The sequence below is a fragment of the Protopterus annectens genome, chromosome 10.part0 (genome assembly GCF_019279795.1).
Source record: "Protopterus annectens isolate FY-2018-M chromosome 10.part0, PAN1.0, whole genome shotgun sequence".
Taxonomy (NCBI): domain Eukaryota; kingdom Metazoa; phylum Chordata; order Ceratodontiformes; family Protopteridae; genus Protopterus; species Protopterus annectens.
This window is the reverse complement of record NC_056744.1, coordinates 809677227-809690075: the sequence shown is the minus strand read 5'-3', so window position 1 is coordinate 809690075 and position 12849 is coordinate 809677227. Positions and strand designations below refer to the sequence as shown.

The window sequence follows — 12849 nt, the reverse complement described above, 5'->3', positions numbered from 1 at the left end:
TTACACCTTTCTAAACATACTGAAAAATATTAAAATACAACCAAACACCCTAATACTGGGTGATTTCAACTACCCTGCCATTAACTGAGAAAGAAAACTACTCGGGTACCAACACCTTTTCCCAATGGTTCTTGGAATTCATAAATTCCTATGCCCTGGATCAACTAATCCATTGTCCCACCAGGGGCTCCAATATCCTAGACCTGGTAATTACCAACATGGGAGATAGATGCTCCACACCAGTGGTCACCCTCTTATTGGTCAGGTCTGACCATAAGCAAATCACCCTTAACATCCACATCCCACCCCCACCCCCCAGTAAGAAAACCTCAGTAAAAAAACTTCTCCAAAGCCAACTTCATGCTACTCAAGTCAAAAGTGACAAACTTCATGACACCCATGCAGATGGGAGCTGAAAGTTTGACTGCTGAATCTACACTAAGGCACTGTATGAGCACATCCACTTGTGCATGAATTGTGCCATCCCAAATAGAACCAAGATGCTCTCCTCCAAAAAAAGCAAGCCAATCTGGTGGTCCCCTGCAATAAACAAACTATGCAACAGAAGAAATAAACTGTTGCAGAAAAGAGGAAAATCCCAGGATGCAAAAAACTCCCTTACCAGCCTCAGTAAGAAGCTGAGATCCCTCATAAAATCCTCCAAAGCTAGTTATGGAAATAAAATTGCCAGATTCCAAAGACAACCACAAGGCATTCCATAGCTATGTCAAGAATCTAAATGGCAATGCTCAGATCTGCTCTGAGCTACAACAGAATGGCATTAAATATACTGATCCAAAGGATACTGCCAATATCCTGGCAGATTGATTTAGTGCCAACTTCACCCCCCTCTCACCGCCTAAAGGGCCCATTTCAATACCAAAAGATTGCCACATTCCGGTAATCATGGCCACACAGGTAGAAACCGCACTCTCCACAGCTAAGAATACAGCATCCAAGGGACCAGATGACATCCCGGGCTGTGTACTTCATGAACTACAAAATGAACAGGCACCTCACCTACATGTCATTTCTAATCATAGCCTCACCTCAGACTTCATGCCCACTGAGTGGCACACAGCTACAGTTATCCCACTCCACAAGGGAGGCTCCACCTTGGATCCCGGGAACTACCATCCCATCAGTCTGATGAGCCTGATCTGCAAGGGCATGCAACGCATTATCATGGAACTTATAAACAAAGACATTGGCAACCTTCAAACACTGGACCCCACCCAGTTTGGGTTCGTGAAGGGCCAATCTTGTCTCCTAAACCTGACTGACTTCTTTGAATCAGTCTCCAGAGCTGTGGACAAGGGCAAGGCGGTCTGCACAGCCTATCTGGACCTCGCCAAAGCCTTCAACCCCATCTCCCACTCTGGAATCATAGATAAATTTACTAAGCTGGGCATAAATCCCTCCGTCACTAGATGGGTTGCCAACTGGATTACTGACAGAACCCAGACTGTAAAAGTAGCCGACTCCAAATCCAGCTCCAGACAAGTGACAAGTGGAGTACCTCAGGGTTCAGTCCTGGGACCGCTCTTGTTTGGCATCTACTTCTCTGATGTACAGGCCAACACTAAGGGACTCTGGCTAACAAAGTTTGCAGATGACTGCAAACTGAGAGCCATTATTAAATCCCCAAATTATGTGGATATTCTACAAAAGGGCCTTACAGAAACAGATGCTTGGTGCCAGAGCCATGGGCTCAAGCTTAATGCCAAGAAATGTATAGTTATCCCCTTTGGGAAAAATCATGTACCCATGAATTACCACATAGGTGGCAGTACACTAAACACTGAAAGAGTGATGAGAGACTTAGGGATGCAGGTGGACAGTGGTCTCACCTTCGATAACCACATTGCCACAACAGTCAGGAAATCCTTCTATGTGGCACACCTCATCACAAAATGAGGTCATTGTCCCACTGTACTCATCCCTCATTAGACCCATTATAGTGTACAACGCCCTGTTTGGTATGTACTTCACAAGACATCTACAACAGCTGGAAAGGCAGCAGAAATACCTCACTAAAAGAATCAAAGGCCTAAAGCAGATACCCTATACTGACTGTCTAAAACAACTCCAGCTATACTCTGTGGCATATCGTCTACTCAGAGGTGATCTCTGCATAACATACAAGGACATGTCAAACCCTGAACTGTTGGACATGCTGCACTTAAAGAAATCCCAATCCCTCAGAGCCACACATTCCAAGGATCTAAACCTTGTCATCACAATGAACAAAACATGCTGGAAGGATAGGTTTTTGGCCCAGAGACTCCCCATACTCTGGAATAGACTGCCCATACATGTCAAGCAGAGTGCCTCCTTGACCTTCTTCAAAAGGAACCTTGAAGACTGGATGGGAGATAGGAAATTCACCCCATGGATCACATCAGTTGCCCTGCTAGACAGGGGTCCAGGGAAGTAAATATTGTGGGAAGAAATATCCAGGGAATTGTACCAACCTATGAACCTACAGGTGTCCATTCAGAACATATTGACAAAGATAATGGTCAGAGGAATGGGATGACAGTAATCACAAATGAACATGCACATGGCATTCACAGAGCACAGAGCAGCAGTACTAACATTCCTTTATTAAGGAGTATACTACTCATGTATCACTGAATCATACACAGCCAGATCACACTTCAATACTATATCACAAAACCATTTGTCAACAGAAGCACTCTACATCTGCTGCAATCTCTGATCGCTGGAAATTGTTGTAACTTTTGTTACAGCTCATCTGTATCACATCATAGTAAAAATGCAGTCATACAATATGTCATTAAGCATTTTGCTCTTCAAGGACACAACAAATAGCACTGTAACAATCACAAAAGTAAGATTAGTTGCACTGATGCAAGTAACACTGTATTATTTTTTTTTTTCCTTTGGGTTTATCAGAAAACCTAACAAAAGCATACACCGTAACTGGCTGTGATTCATACATTGGTTTTATAGTAAGTGAAGACAGAGTCCCGAAATGATTGCTTTCATTCTGTGCTGGACTCTCCCATTTTGTGCAATACCATATATATGTCTAGTATTGTGATGTAGTCAACCTTGGTACATTCTTTTTCCATTAACTCCTCCAATAACAAGTGTTATCTTTCATCACAGTCAGTTTATTTCTGAAGTCCATGTTAATCCAAACATGTTGGGTTGGGAGGGTGGCCTAATGGTTAAGGTGTTTGCCTTGCGAACACAAGGTGCAGGGTTTGAGTCTCACAAGGGAGAATTGGCTAAGCTTAAAATGGCTCGCAAGGGCAGTTAGCTTAGTACTAATCTATGAACCTATGTATGCCATCATATATTCCATTCATTCTATAATGCAATCTGCTTCTTAAACATTCAATGAGGTCTGTCTTGCTATGGTGCTTATATTTGGAGGTGGCTACTGTGGGCTGTAGTATTAACATATTTCTATTTAATGCCTAGATGCATGATGGAATATCTTCTGTGTGGAGAAAAGAGCCCTTTTTGAAGTCCACACGCATCTTAAATGAAAGCAGAGATGCTGTTATATGTTGGTATTGTGTACACACACCAATTGGTAGTAACTTGCACTGCATGAATTATTTCAAGCACTATAAAAACAATTGCAAGTCAGTACATATTGCAGTCATACATATGCTAAACAGCCAATGATGCTATACAGTACATTATGGAAGACATAAGTACTGATGCAGATGAAGCTTTCAGTACTGTAAGTTAGAGCACTTTCAGTTCCTTCATGATGGGTTCACCTCCTTGTCTTTGCGGGTATAATACTGTCTACTAAGCCTCACCAGCAACCATGATTTTCTGTGACCGAATAACATTCTGATTGAAGTGCAGTGCAGATTTCATCAACCTAGAAAGGAGAAAGGTCCAGTAAAAACACTGTGCCTATTATGTAGAAAATGACGAGACAGCCCTACATAGTTAACTCTCCAAGGGTCATATTACCTGGTCTGCATGCTGTCAAAGAAGTAGTGTATCACCTTTGGTGTAAAAAAAAGTAAACATGTGATGATGCACTTCCAGTGCTGATGTCTGATGTAATGGATGCATAGTGGGGATGCCCCTCAGTAAACACTGGTTTGATATGACCTCCATTTTGCACTGACTAATACCTATGTAGACAAGAAGTTAAATTAGCATTTGCTGTGTTCAGGCAGTCAATTCAACAAGGCAATGAACCACATGGTACATTAATCAGTTGGCACACTGATTACATATATACCTGCCTTTCCTGAAACAAATGTATTCAAAGTGGCACTAGGACTGCCTGGTCTGTCCAAGTTGAGAAACACAAAGGAAGGCTTAACGTGAGGTTGTTTATGTGGCCAAAGGGCTATTTGTGTTTAACAGGGCCTTATATAGATGCAGACACTTAGAAACTAGATTTTCCATATAAAACTGCATCTGAAACTGTACCCATTAACTCAGTTGTGCAAAGAGCAACTAATTTATGCATTGAAGGCCACTGCCCCATGAATCTAGTCCTACATAGCCTAGATTTTGCTTCTAGCCTCAAAAGCACCCAAGCTAGTTCTCTATCAACCCCTCTTGTATCAGAACATTGTAGTTCACCTAGCAGGACCTAACATCATGCATATGCACTTTCCCAATTTCTCCATCTCTGGTGGATATGGGCATCCTGAGGAAATGCAGCAATTGTTTTATGTTCATTGACAACCAACAAATCCATAGATAAATCAATACATTATGCGGGGGATGCAATCATACACAATGGAAGGAAGACTTTCACATACAGGCATTCAAAATAACAATCAGGTTGTCAATAACACACACACACACACACACACACACACACACACACACACACACACACACACACACACACACACACACACACACACACTATGCCCTGTGCCCACCATACAGTGTATGTACCCAACACATACACTAACATCTGTTGAGGCACTAAAAAAATCTTCCTAAACCCCAAAGATCTCCTAGACACTGAAACAGCATCAAATATCTTCAGCAAACTCAAAAGCACATTATTAAAACAACACCTAAAACACACACACACACACACACACACACACACACACACACACACACACACACACACACACACACACACACACACACACACAGCCACACCCCATGGAGCCTTAACTTCAAAGTCCATAAGGCAAGCCAACACGCTACCCAGTACTCTACTCATAGGAGACTCTATTGTAATACATATGGATAGCCCACTCACAAGACTGATCAAAGAGAACATCATGGTCAGTTGCCTGTCAAGGGACCAGGATCCACCAAGTCACTCATGCATTCAGGTCAATGAATCATAACTAGTACAACTCAATCATAGTTCATGTGGGTATAAATGAACTGAGATGTAACTCCCAGGACTATATGAAAGGAGACATTATAGACCTCTCAGACCATGTGTCCCAGGCTGGTACGAGCTTAGCATTGATCATCATTCGATCTTTGCCAAGGATGATCCCACTATATGAACAGAAGATGTTTGACTTTAATTGGCTTAGAATCTGGTGTCATTCAAAGGGGTACAGTATCTGTCAGCATGAGATGATATGGCCAGCAGACCATGTTGCTTTGCCAGTAATGGTTTGCACTGTTCCCACTAGGCTTTTGAATATTGGCTAATACATTGACCTCTCCAGCAGTGTCTTTTTATGCAATGCCAAACTGACAAACCTTCCAGCTTCAGAAAATGAAACCTATGGGATCTAAAGATATTAATGCTCAATAATAAGACCCTAAGAAAGAAACTTCACTCCTTCCAAGCCCTCCTCACTTTGGAGAGTGCAGACATCTGTACAGTTACTGATACATGGTTTAAAGCTGTGGAAGGTACTCCAGCAGTGCAGGGATACAATGCCTTCCACACATTTAGACCAGCTACTGCGCAGGAAGGGACTAAAGGTAGAGGTGACTCAATACACATCAAAAACAAGCTCAAGATTAGTTAAACAGGATGATGCCTTGTACAATCATGTAAATAGATGCATATAGACAGTTGTACATATTGGAAATAAGCCCAGAACAAACTAAAAAAAAAAAAAACACCCTGGTGGAATTGAAACATAAACAGATTGTACAACAAAATGGAAAAACTCATAGCTAAAAGTACAAAATGCAATGCCCATTAGGATAAAATCTCCCTCATTAGGCTAAAAAAAAATCTAAGAGGGCAAATTAAGTCTACCACAGCCACTTTTGAGATAAAGTCAGACACTTGGGCCAAGGCCAACTACAGTACTTTCTTTAGCTATGTTTGAAACCTCAAAGGCAGTGGGCAAAACCGAGGGACGTAACAGATGTATTATTTTTTTTTTTATTTGAGTTTATCAGAAAACCTAACAGCAGCATATACAATGGAGCAGAAAAATATAGAAAATCTGCTGGCTGATATATTGAGCTCTAATTTTGTCCCCTCTCCCCCAGGCTGCCCTCAAAGTGATACCATCAAATATAAACTTGCCCATCTATCACTAAGGAACAGGTCCTAAATGCACTCTCTAAGGCTAAGAACACAGTATCAATGGGCCCTGATAATATCCAAGGATACCTCTTAAATTTCTTGAATCATGAAGTATACTTTATCGTCACTTTTTAACCATAACCTCTAGACAGGCTTTATGTTACATGAATGGAAGACTGCAACAATCATCACTCTAAACAAGGGCATTCCATCAATTGACCCTGGAGACAACATACCCCATGTTTGACTAGTTTCATATGCAAAGCCAATGAAATAAGTATCATGGGTATGATTAACAATGAGATAGGAAACTTTCAGACACTGTATCCAACCAAATTTGGCTTTATGAAAGTCAGATCATACCCTTACTCAACCTGGTGGACTTATTTGCTTATTTGAAAAAGTCACCGAGGCAATGGATAAGGGCAAAACAATGCACACTAACTACCTAAACCTCTCTAAGGCATTTGGCACAATACCCCAACTGGGCATTGCAAAGAAATTTAGGAAATTACTCAGTAAACTATATGTTATGTACTGGATAGCCAGTTAACTCTTAGATTGGACCCATGAAGTTAGTATAGGGAAAATCACCTCTGCAAAGCAGCCTATCTCTAACAGTGTCCCTCAGGATTCTGTGCATTGGCCTGCTCTTTGTTGCATTTATTTTCTCAGAAGTCTATGCCAATAACAAGGGCCTCTGGCTGGCCAAGTTTGCAGATGACTGCAAATAAGGAGTAGTCACAAAATCTCCCAGGACACTAACTTCCTACAGAAAGGACTAACATAGGCAAATAACTGGCACCAAAACCATAACTTAAAACTCCCCATATTCTTTGGGAATCTGTAAACCCTAGGAAACTACCTCATGGATAACACACCACTAACAGTGGACTCATTTGTCAGAGGTTTGCAACATATTTCAATAATAACCTGGCTATGTCTGAGGTAGTAAGGAAATCATTGTATGTTGTTCAACTTGTAACCAAAGACTTGACATCTAGGTCCAAAAAGGTCATTGCTCCTCTGTATTTGGTCTTCATCAGACCCATCATTTAGCACAATACCCCTATTTAGTATGTACCTGACCAGACACTTGCAGCAGCTGGAATGTCCACATATGTTTTTCACAAAAAGAATACAGGGTTCTTTATAAATTGCCTCAAAGTCATATCTCTGTGCTCAGTTTCCTACAGACTGTTGAGAGGTGAGCCCTGCCTGGCATTTAAGATGTCCTTGGATCCTGCTCTGATGGACCTTTTACATATCTGAAAACCAGTAGCATCAGAACTACTCAATCTAGGGACTTGAACTTTGCTCGTGACATTAATAGAACATACTAGAGGGACATGCATATGCCTCAGGGAAATCCCCTCATTTGGAACAGGCTTCCCAACCATGTGAAGCAGAGTTTTTCCCTGAACCTATTCAAACATAAGTTGGACCAGAAGATGGAAAATCGGAAATTCAACTCAGATATAGCATCTGTTTGTCTACTGGTGGACAGAGGCAGTCTGTACATTGTACTCTGGCTTACACATAGTTCTTAAAATAACCTCTAAGGCTCAGAAAAGCAGGTATATATTGGGATGCATGGCTATGCTTATGAAGGTCACAGTGTTCAGTAGCCTAGTATACAACTATGAACCTATGAACCTATGCTGACATTGAGGGAAACTAATGCTGTAGCTCTCCTTCCATATTGCTCCTTCAGCCATACCATTATAAGTGGTTACTTATAGAATTCTGTTACTGACATACTTACCTCATTTGTACATCTGTTTCTTCACTACTGAAAGGTATACAAGACATGTATAACTCTAATTTGTTAATTATAAAGGCATTACGCAGCAGTTAACAAATATAACTCTTAGTGTTACAAGGCTTGAGAAAGTAGGTGAAGGTTATAGCAAGGATTATATAAGGCATGATGGCTGGTAGTGAGTTACTTACCTTTGGATATATGTCACATGCCAATCACTGTTTCATATTGGGATGACTGTCATGTATCTATTTAAATAAACATGTCTGTCCATGGTCAGGCTGCCAATGAAAACACCTTCTTTGCCAAGAAAGCAAAGTCCGCATTTCAGTTCTTCCAACTCCATAGTAACTGAGCTTGCCACCTTATGCACTGAAAAAATTTGAAGTGAAAAATGTTAAGAAAATATTACAAAAAATACAGATAAGCACTGCCACACATAGCCATTGCAAATAGGTCACATTGTATGATTATGATGGAATGGATGGTATCTGCATAAGTACCTGTACTAACTGTAAGTCGATGATCCATTTGTTGTCCAAATCCATGGCACAGTAGCAGCCATACTTTGCAATATGGCTAGAAGAAGAAAACCTGGCATCATCACCACCAAGATGTACACTGTATAAGCCCAGAATCAGTTTCTGTTACTGAGCATCCCACACATGCTGTGAAGATGGACTGAGCTAGCAGTTTTGGAGTAAATGAGAGGTGCTTCAGGATATTGCTGTCATAGTCATGGTTCTAAACATGTTTTGGGTGTGCATGTACCAAACTATTTCCAGTAAAACACACACCACAAGCAAACAGTACACTCCATGTTGCCATGGAGACCAGCATTAACCAGATATGGAAGAATCTCTAATGTTGATTGCCACATAACCTGCATCGGAACAGCTAAAGACCCAAAGAATTTATAAATGAAAACAGTACAGGGACATATTCTGGCCAAACATTTCAATAGCATTGCCATGATAGCAATATGTTTTCTGTCTCTCTGGTAGCTGACCATTTCTCAGTCTGGTGAACTTGAAACAGAGATAAATTAAAACATGACATTGCCAGCATTGGATAGATGAAAGTAAAGCAGTGATGATGATAGCAGAAAGAGTATTATGGAGGACTTTTGTTAAAATTAACAAAACAAAAACAATAAACAAAACTTAAAAAGTTATTAAAGCATAAACACTTTATCAAGTCTAGAACCTTCACCCTTTTAAATAAATCATGTGACATTTTCAAGTCTTTAATCTTCACGTTTACTGATTTAGTATATTGTTAACATGCAGAATACCTTCATTGACATTCAACAGACTGCAGTATACCTCATTCCCACATCTCATATTCCAGAACACTCATAAACAGAATATTCAGATTTTGTACAGCTCTTTCCTTCAGCCCTATAAAACACTGACATAATTATAATATATCAAGGTTTATTTCATTGTAACATGCTAGCATTGTACTATTTCTATGACTGCATAATCTATGTGAAGATTTGTTAACCACTCCTTGTATAATAAACTTATATAATAGGCTGCTATTTATGATAGATTTGCAAACTCATTACTGAGCTATGCAGCATTAAATATGCTGCAGTTATTTGTTGCTTATGTCAGCTGTGCAGCTATTTATATGCATTTAATTTAGTGTAATTGAGTACATGATTTATGCATTCGTAACAGTGACCTATATATGTGTCAGTGTCTATTCCTATTGGTCTGGGTTATGACTAAAAGGATCTTTGAACCAACTCATCCACCAAGTTAACAATGTGATAAATAAATAAATACACAAATAATAAAATATTTACAGAAGATTTTCTGAAATAAAAACATTAAATATTTACAAAAGAGTTTCTGAACAACTCATTACCAGACTATTTCTTCTTCATGTCCCAGAACCCCTTTACCCTTCCACAGCAAAGAAAAACACGTTGAAAGGTTTCTTCTGAATTACAATTCTTGAGACTTCAAGGTGTCTTTTTCATGTTTCCCAAGTTAGTTTAAATATTCCTTTGGATTATTTTACCTAGTAACAAAAATAAAATAAATAAATCCAGATAATCTTTGAGCAATTAGGAAATAGACAATTTTTTTAATATAATGTTATTAGTTTTGTCATGAGTTAATCAGCTACAGAGATAAATGAACACGAAGGGTGTTTATGGTGCTCTCTTTTTATTAAGAACAATTCATATACTTAAATATAGTACCACACCTTGTGAATTTTACCACTTGGCAAGTAAATACAGGTGACAAAAATTGATAGCCCGTTCTAGGAGCAGGATGACAAAAAGAAGTGGCCCTAAAGTAAAAAAGACCATTAAATCAAAGTTCTGTTTGACCTTTTAAGAACCCTCTTGCTGAATGAAATAAATGTGGATTATGTTTCACACATCCCATCAACCTCCCATCTCTTCTCATCCAGCAAGTGTACATATCTGTGTTTCTGTCTGTTAATTTCTATTCGTATCTTTTGAAGGAATCCTCTCCTTCACTTGTGAAAAGCTCCCACTCTCCGACAGTTTCCAAGATTTAACCAAACTACATTCATAATCCCTCAAAAGACCATCAGCTGCTTACTTAGCATGTAGTACTTTGCACTTAATGTTCTTACGGCATCGTCAGGGATAATCACTTGATGCTGCAAAAAAAATGGCTCCAAGTGATTTGGTCACATTAACTAAAGTCAACAAAAATAGGAGTAGATATTTGCCACTGAAAAATAGATTGAGAATGCAGCCTACTCTGACCTTTGCCAAGGATACATGTGAACAGTCAGAGGGGTGTATGTGCCTCTGTTGAGCAATGTGTGTGCATGCCATAAAGTTCAGTAGCTCTTGGTCAATAAGCTACTGGCTGGCCAATGTCCAGTTGCCCAGCGGGAATGCTCTCTTGAGTGAACGTTGGACTTAACCAAACAACCTTCCAAACAAGAAATAAGAATTGCTATAATGAATATATGATCACTGACAGGACACAGGTTGGAAGTGGTAACATGATTTTGAAGTAGAGTCTGGGCATCCTGTGGAACTAGAAGAGAAAGTGGAAAGGCAATGCAGGAAAGCGACTCAGGGAGAGAACAGACTATAAATGGCTGGGAAATGTGGTGAAGGATAGTTCCCTAAAGACAGTGAGGAATGTCATCAGAATTAATGATAAACAAATGGCATTCAGACTCCATTGTTAAGACAGGACAGTATTCAGAATCTTAGCTTATGCTCCACAGCAGGGTTATGATGGTGAGGAAAAGAATGCAGTCAGGCACCAGTTGCAAGACCTTCTAGGTAAAGAAGGACAACGTGAGTTGGAGTTGATAATGGGGGACCTGAATGCTAATTGTGGGAACGACAGAACAGGATGTGTGGACTACCTTGGTCCACATGAGTGGAGTGGGGAAACAGGAATAAAGAGTATGAGGCCATTCTAGACTTCTGTCTGGCATATGACTTGATGGTGACCAACACATGGTTCATCAAGAGAAACAGCCACAAAGTCACATACAAGAGTGGCCAACATGAAGATCATGTAGGATTCCACCTAGTAAGGCAAGAGCATTAGGGTAGAAACATGGATTGCAATATCATCCCCAGTGAAACAGTAAGCCCACAAAATAAACCACCAGTGGCCATAATCAGCTACAAGCAATGGCCAGAGAAGGCTCAAAGGTCAATAGAATCAAGCCTAAAAACCTAAAAGGTGACTGGAGTGAAACACATGAGTTCAAGGAACTTCTCATGGCTGTAACACCTCTGTAATAAAAAGAACTACGAGGTTTAAAGAAGAATGGCAGCATCTCCTGCAGCATGTGTGAAAACTACACAACTGCTATAAATAAGGTGCATGGCAGCATCTCCTGCAGCATGTGTGAAAACTACACAACTGCTATAAATAAGGTGCATATGGAAAACTAGTGGTGGGTGTAGAAGTCTACAACATTATCAAAAGAATAAAGGAGTGTATAAAAAAGTGGGAGATAGAAAAGATGGTCCAGACTAGGGTGGAATACTGGCTGGCTAACAAAGAAGCTAATAGCGCAGTTGCAATAGCAAAGAATAAGACATTATAGCCACTCTGCTAGTTTCTGGAAAAAGATTTAGCAAATGGTTCAAAGAAACTGTATCAGACTGCAATGCAAAGACAGGTAAAGTAGATAGTCCTCAGACACCATTCATTAGAGATTCCTGCAACAACATACTCACCAGTCCAAAGGACACCGGCAGCTTCCTAGTGAGGAAAACTCCACAAAGGCTGTACTGCCCTATATACAACTTAGGTTGAAGAGACCAGTCTAGAAGATGTAAGAGCACCACTAAATAAAATAAAGTCAGAGATGAGGTCATGGCAGATATGATTAAACTGTTGAGTGAGTTAGGAGAGAAATGGCTCTTGTGGGTACTCACAGCAACATGAAGAGAAAAATGTATCCCAGGTCAGGTGACTGGAGAATAATCACTCTTGTGCCACTGTACAAGAACAAAGGGAACATTCAAATCTGTGGGTAGGAAAGAGGTATCATGCTCCTGTCACACAACATAACAATGCTGGAGAGAGTGACTGATATAGAAATATGCAGAGTAGTCAAGAGTCAGTTGGGAAATTAA

The 12849-nt window shown here is 40.1% G+C and overlaps 1 long non-coding RNA gene across 1 annotated transcript; it reads right to left on the bottom strand.

Annotated features, from left to right (window-relative positions):
- Positions 1 to 3319: 3319 nt before the first annotated feature.
- LOC122812808 lies at positions 3320 to 10256 on the bottom strand. The gene is made up of 4 exons (XR_006366575.1): positions 10119 to 10256; positions 8435 to 8615; positions 3964 to 4130; positions 3320 to 3868 (listed from the first exon to the last, which is right to left on the bottom strand). It is a non-coding gene; the product is annotated as an uncharacterized LOC122812808 (long non-coding RNA).
- Between the last annotated feature and the right edge of the window lie 2593 nt (positions 10257 to 12849).